This window comes from Lactuca sativa, chromosome 3 (assembly GCF_002870075.4).
Source record: "Lactuca sativa cultivar Salinas chromosome 3, Lsat_Salinas_v11, whole genome shotgun sequence".
NCBI lineage: Eukaryota > Viridiplantae > Streptophyta > Magnoliopsida > Asterales > Asteraceae > Lactuca > Lactuca sativa.
In genome coordinates, this window is record NC_056625.2 from 77,622,913 (window position 1) to 77,630,164 (window position 7,252).

Sequence of the window (7,252 nt, forward strand, 5' to 3'; positions counted from 1 at the left end):
TTTTTTAATAATTGAACAACTCTATTATTATTTCATTATTCTTGTTTATATATTGGATTCATTATGTGGTGTGATAATATTTTTTCACTTTGAATCTATTTGTAAATTATTCATTATATTAGAAATATGTATATATATAATATTAACTAGATGCGCTCCCCCGCGTTGCGGGGGTTGGAAGGTGTTGCTTTTGTATTCAAGTATAGAACATTGTATTAATTGGTAGCCACAGTTAAGTATATTGCTATTCTCTGCAATTCACCCTTTTACAATTTTGATACTTAAAATAATAAAAATAAAGGACATTAAGCTAAACATTAAAATGAAAATACATTGCCTTATTTTAGTATTTTATTCTAAGATATGCAAAAAAAACCCACTTAACATCAGTCCAATGAAGCACATTTGGATGAACCCGATTCCATTCTTCATGTTTCGGTTCCAGACGCATAAACGGGTCCGGAGGGCAAAGAGGTAATATATGGTTTAGCAAAAAAGTATTTCTACAAATAGCAACATAGCATACATAGAGGTTGTTGGTAGACGCTTAACTGAGTTGCAGTAGTGCCATTTGCTTCGTCACATGACTGAAAGATATCATCCACAAAATATGAATGTTACGTTATGTAATATAAATCTTGATATTATTTCTTACCGATAACCCATTTTGTACCTGAATGTGAAGATAATATAAATCAAGATCTGTTTCAGCCAACAAAGCATGTCAATATTAGAATTTGGTTCAAGAAGATTAACACCTTCAATGGAACCACAAACTTTTTCTCCAGCAGCTATATTTAACTCAAGGAACAATGGGATGAGGATTGCCTCTTTCTTTTTTTATTACAACCTGCAAAAAAGAAAATGGTGAATAAAAATACAATTCAATCAATAACTGTCATGCAAGAAATAGCAACCCAATCTCGAGAAATCATATATCTGCTCCATTCCATTTTCTGTGTCGGAACCTCCTAAAATTTATATACCATTACAAAGTTAGAATCCCATTGTAAATTTGTAACCAGCCAGTAAAACCACAATGGATTACCGGCTAATTAATATCCATGCAAGAAATAGCAACATACTATGATCTATTTATTAAATCCATTACATAATTGTAGTTTAAAATTCCACTTATAAATTTTGAATGCTATGATTGGATGGATTTTCCGAAGTACAATCTATTATAAAGAAAAAAAAAACATACTATAGAGAACTTGCTACCAATATATAGGAAGATGAATAATTCACAAAAATTATTCTTTTTTTTTCACATACCAGCAAGTGTTTTAAAAGAAAGATAAATTTGATTTTATGCATCTTTTCTATTTAAATTTGATGTTTAATATTATTTGTAACTACTATACCTGTTAATCAAGTTAAAACCATTTATTTGGATATTTTTTGGTTAATCATCATCGTTTTTAAGTAACTAATCATTCTAATAATAGTTTTAAACATATTTGAGTTGAAAGCAAAATCTATTGTGTAATTTACGTATACATTAATTTATAACAAAGAGACAGCAGTTACCCTCCATCGCCAACACATCAACATCACCCACCGTTCCTAGATTTTTCTTTTCTTCTATCTTTCTTTTCTCGCGGTCGATGCTCTTTTTCTTTTGCCTTTGACGGTGTTTCTCTTCTGCTCACAAATTAACACCGCCTCCAACCGGGGTTAGTACCGCCAAAGCTTAACCGACTTGCTTCCAGCTCTTGAGGTCTAGAAACGTCTTAACCGACTTGAGGGATGAAAAAGAGCAACAATCTTAATGAAAATTGACATGTAAGCAAAGTAACCCCAAAGAATTGAAATGGGAATTATACATTGCAATAAATTTGTCACTTGTTGCTCATTGAGTCTAACAGGTAAATAAGCCTATATATACTTTTCGGGGTCAAAGTTTCCCTTTGACTCTCCACCGTCATAACGCTTCATTACAACTTCGTTTAAGTTCGCCAACTCCTCGTCCACAGCACTCTGCAACAAATAACAAACTACTTTCATTGATTTGTGTATTATATTATAGCATTCTACTTTCGTTTCTTTCACCTTTTTTCTCATTGCTAATGCCCATGAATAAAGAAAAGGGTAAATTTTAGGACATAGCAATTTTTTTTGTAGATATAATCAATGTAATTAGTTTTTTTTACCTGTAATAGGGATGAACTAAGATTTTTAACCGATACACAAATGTAATCAGTTAATATTAGAAGTAAAAAATAAAGTACGTTGCTATTAAAGGGAAAGGTACATAAAATATTAAATTATGTTTCCCTTAGTAGCACGAAAATGCAAACATGTTGTTATGTGTGTGTTATGTTAAGTCAAAAGTTTGAAATAGCCATCTAATATGAATAAGCATGAGATAAATATCATTCCTTGTCGTGTCTCCAATCTATATTTCTAAGAGTTTGGCATGCCACACTCACCATTCTCCAAAAGCCTGTGATCTGATCTGATTTAAGAGTTGGATGATTTGGTGGGAGCTTCCCATTTAATTCATTATAAAAAATCTCAAATCAGATATAACAGATATATACAGAATTACGTACACACACTATTTCAATCAATGCATTGTCCTTTTACCTTGAGTCCACGTGTTAAGTCGTTTAATGTGGCAGCAAGGGTAAGTAACTTGCGGATCTTTAAAAAAATCTGGACAACAGGTCCCTTTTTAAAAAAAGTGGACATAAATGGTATTAGCTAAAAGAATATATATATATATATATATATATATATATATATATATATATATATATATATATATATATATATATATTGGCACCATTAGGGCATTGCAAAATGAAGCTATCTTAAGAAATATGTGAAATTCTTGGTTATTTTTGACAAAATCATTAAGAAAAAGTGACTATTTTAATATTTTTCTCATGTTTTTATCCTTAAATAATCATAATCATGTGACATTTAGCCAATTTCAAGAATAAGAAATCTAACCTTGGGAACATCGACCAAGTTTGGTGGAGTTTAACATCTCTAAATTTGATCTCTTCACGCCCAGGAAACTTTATTTCATCCTTATTTGGCTTCTTCTTTCTCTTTTTTCGTTATTGTAGAAGTCTGTAAATATCATTTACAATGACATTGAAATAGCAACCAAAAGAAAAGAATAAGTAAACTGCTCTTTTGGGAATTGTTTTAAACAAATGGTGAAAATTTACCTGTTTAGTGCAAAGTCAAGGTTCCAACGGCAACCTGTTGTAAGAAGAAACAGCAGAAGTAAGAAGAAACAACAGAAGTAAGTAGGGGCAAAATGGTCCAAAACAAAGAAAGCAGCAAAAGACAGCAGCAAGACTATAGCGATGAGGAACAAACTTTATATAAATGCTTTCAAGCACACCGGAGTCAAGCAAACTGCCTGCAACACCAAGGAGGAAACCAAAAAACAAAAGAGGGGCAAAAATGTCCAATACATCATAAAACCATAACATAAGGACCAAAACATGACCATGCTATAATACGTGTAAAGCTACCACATTCTTCACATTATATGGCTTTTATATTTAATCTATTACTCCATGCATGGCAAGATGAATTAGATATTTATATAGACACTTTCATTTAAAAGTGAGCTTCCTAATTACAAATAGCTTCATTGTCTCATCCTCGATGTAGTAATTAAGATGCATACATCCATAGGCTTTATCATTTATAAAATTATCATATTTACAACGTTGTTGAAAAGCCTTTGATAGGTTTATAATTTCAGTAACCTGACTTTTAATGACATTGGATTTCTTGTACTTAATTACGAACAATATTAGGCTAGCATTTGGGAGATACACCAGCCAAAAGCAAGCCACCACCATGATAGGACAACAGCCCCAACATCACCCACATGTGGTGTTCAACTGGTGGTCATATGGCTGCTGGTGGTGGTTCTCTATGGCTGTGATGGCTTCCGGGATCTTTAAACGATCTAAAAATCAAAGAGAACGAAAGGAATTACCTACAAACGTCAAATCTAAAAAAGAATAGAAAAAATTAGGGGTCAAATAATGAAACACGAAAAACTGAAATTTCAGCCGCCTTGGTGACATAGTTACGGATTTACCTACCTTTCCAAATCAATATAAATAATAAATACTTGGTGAAAAAAGTTAACCTTTAGAGACTTTGAGCAGAAACAGAAATTAAAATTTTCTAAAATAAATTTCACTTATATCATTCACTGACTTAACAAACAACTGATAACCAATTGTATCGCATTTGCAGGGACCTTAAATTTTTGTCCCTATAAAAGGCATTAACCTTGTTAAGTACCTAACTGACATTTTTAATGCTAAGGAATAGTGGCATGTTGAATAAAAACACAAGATTCTCTTAAGCATTTCATCGAGCAGGTGGCAGACAAACCTTGAACAACAAATTCTGATAAAAAAGATCAGCTGCATGTAATCTGTATACAACACCGTTACATAAAGATATAATTGAAGCAAAGAAATTAGTATTATGGCTCAATTAGGCAAAGAAAACTTATACAAACAGAAAGATATGATGAAAAGTGAAAAAATCAAAGAAATAAACTTATTAAGGTATCTTACCAAGGCTTTGTGTTTGTCATCGGCAATGGCAAGAGAAGTGTGGTGGTACTGTGGAAGCTCTCCCGTTTCCAGCCATATAGGGCAACAAAATAAGGGGGAAACCTAGAAGGATAAGGAAGAACTACACTCCCACCCCTACAACAATGATTATACCTCAGATGTGCAGATGTAGATAGATTAACGGCCCTCTCGACATACCAGAAAAAAGCACCACAGAACTCACAAACCCAGGTACAGTCACCACAATCAACATACTGGGGAAGAACAGAAAAGGCTTCAAAACGGCGGCACCTACGCCGGCCAGTTACAGGAACAGCAACAGAAGATGAACCATACGACAATCACAACCGCCACACATAGAGGCAGACGGCGGCTGTTCAACATCTAAGAGAAAGGAGATTCAGTCAATTGAAACAAACAAACCCTACTACAGAGGAATCAGGATGAGGAAGTGGGGGAAGTGGGTCACCGAGATTCGAGAACTCGATAAACGTTCTCGTATTTGGTTTGGTTCTTACTCCTCCCCCGTCGACGCCGGTCGTGCCTACGACACCGACGTTTTCTACCTCCGTGGCCCATCGACACGTCTTAATATCCCTGATTCAATCGGAGACGACAGTGATCTACATGACCTCTCCTCCGATTCGATTAGAAAGAAGGCCACAGAGGCCGGAGGTACGGTCGAAGACGTACGTGTAGGTGGTGGAGAAGATATCTGATAAGAGAGGCGGTGGGAGAAGTATGAGGAACAAAAATGAAAGCGGTGGAAGGAACTGGTAACAAAGAACGAAGCAAGCCGTTTGGGATGGTGGGCGGTGACCATGGTTGAGGCAGTAAACCCAGCTACAGTACCTGTGGTCAGGTACTGTAGCTAAGGAGCAAGAATTTTAATATATATATATATATAATTAACAAGAAAATAAATTATTTGGTAAAAAGTGATGTTATAATAAAAATTTATAAACATAAAATATACTTATTTTTGCAAACTAAGATGTGCATCATAATGCATTTTTATAAAAACAATGTTGTTTGAAAATAAATAAACAAGGTAAAAAAATGCATTTCTATTTCATTGTTTAATACCATCAAACAAAAGAAATGATTCTCAGATACATTTCTCTTGTGGATTCTCAGTTCTACCAAATAGGGGAGTCAATTCTCTTTCTCCAGCTTAATTCTCTCTCTCTCTCTCTCTCTATCTCTCTGCATTTCCTTTCTCTGCAGCAATTCCATTTCTCTGTACCAAACGCACCCTAAATTTATTGAATTGCTTAAAATAAGGGATTTAATTAAATATGTAGGCCGAAATAAAAGTTTGACACCTTTATTAATGACAGGTTGTATTTCGAAGATATGTATCGATATTTTGAATATTGCTAAAAAGAAGGAAGATATTGAATATATTAACGAATTTTAAAGTTTCGAATAAGGGAAAGAGTGGTCATCAGTTTCACAGCTTTATTAATGATTTTTTTTGTATATTGGATGATTTATATGAAATTTTTTTAAACCGCTGAAAAAAAAAGGAAGTATATATATATATATATATATATATATATATATATATATATATATATATATATATATATATATGTTTGATTTGACTGTAAGGGTAAATGTGGAATTTCACTTCGACTATTTGAGTAGGAAAATTAGTTTGGGGGTGCTTCTCAATTGCCACATGGCAATTGGGTACTCATTGCAATTGGGTACTAGGATAGAAGATTTTTGTGATGTTGTTCTTTGTTAGCTACTATAATTTATGTATATCAAGTGACTAAACACATTTATATATATATATATATATATATATATATATATATATATATATATATATATATATATATATATATATATATATATATATATATATATACTATTAGTAAAATTTTATACATAAAATTATAAATATTATTAGTTTGATTTACCAAAATGTGTACGAAACTACAATTATATAATATTAAAAACCTATTCGTTAAACCGCATCAAAATTGTCCATACTCTATAACGTGGTTTAGAACTTATGCGGTGCGGTTTCCAAAATTCTCTAACCGCATATGCGGTGCGGTTTTGGCACCAAACTGCACCGCACACACCCTTAAGTATACTACGCCACAACTAGAAGATCACCAAAAGAATGCATAGTTGTATATAATCATATGTGAGATAAATAGTCGAACATGTGATCCATTCTAGAGCCACAACCAAAAAAGGAACAAACAAGAAAGCCTAGATCAAGTGTTATCATGATATCCTACATGACCACATATAACCCCTAGGGCTCTCATCTAGAAGATAACCGACCTACTGATACTCTAACCAACATGTCACTACCCCACATATCCTACCATGCAAGGATATACATCGAAGAACATAGTATAGTGAGGAAAACCACCTAAATCGAGGACCTAAAAAATCAAAACAACACTCTCAATTCGTTGCACCGATTGAAGTCGTTAATCGAAAATACAAATCCTTCAAGTTTGACCCAAAGTAAAACAAGTCAAAAGTTAATGGTTAACAAAACAGCAACCACTTATCATGATAAGATCTTAGCCACATCATGGCTAATTCAGGAAAAAAACAGTCAAGATGTTGAGCTCCACCACATCGTGGAAAGCTCTTGGCCACGTCGTGGTTCCTGGAAGATGGCTATTTCTTCATTAAGAGCTTTATCCTTA

At 33.4% G+C, this 7,252-nt stretch overlaps 1 long non-coding RNA gene across 11 annotated transcripts; it reads right to left on the reverse strand.

The window, feature by feature from the left end:
- Positions 1-210: 210 nt before the first annotated feature.
- On the reverse strand, positions 211-5,352 carry LOC111912598 (uncharacterized). Of its 11 annotated transcripts, none has more exons than XR_006189229.2 (7): positions 3,186-5,352; positions 2,962-3,084; positions 2,593-2,661; positions 2,436-2,492; positions 1,534-1,983; positions 674-971; positions 211-587 (listed from the first exon to the last, which is right to left on the reverse strand). It is a non-coding gene; the product is annotated as an uncharacterized LOC111912598 (long non-coding RNA). The 11 variants fall into 11 exon arrangements; XR_006189226.2 differs by having other exon boundaries at positions 2,593-2,676; XR_008230874.1 differs by lacking the exons at positions 2,436-2,492; positions 2,593-2,661 and having other exon boundaries at positions 3,186-4,952; positions 5,038-5,352.
- Positions 5,353-7,252: the final 1,900 nt, after the last annotated feature.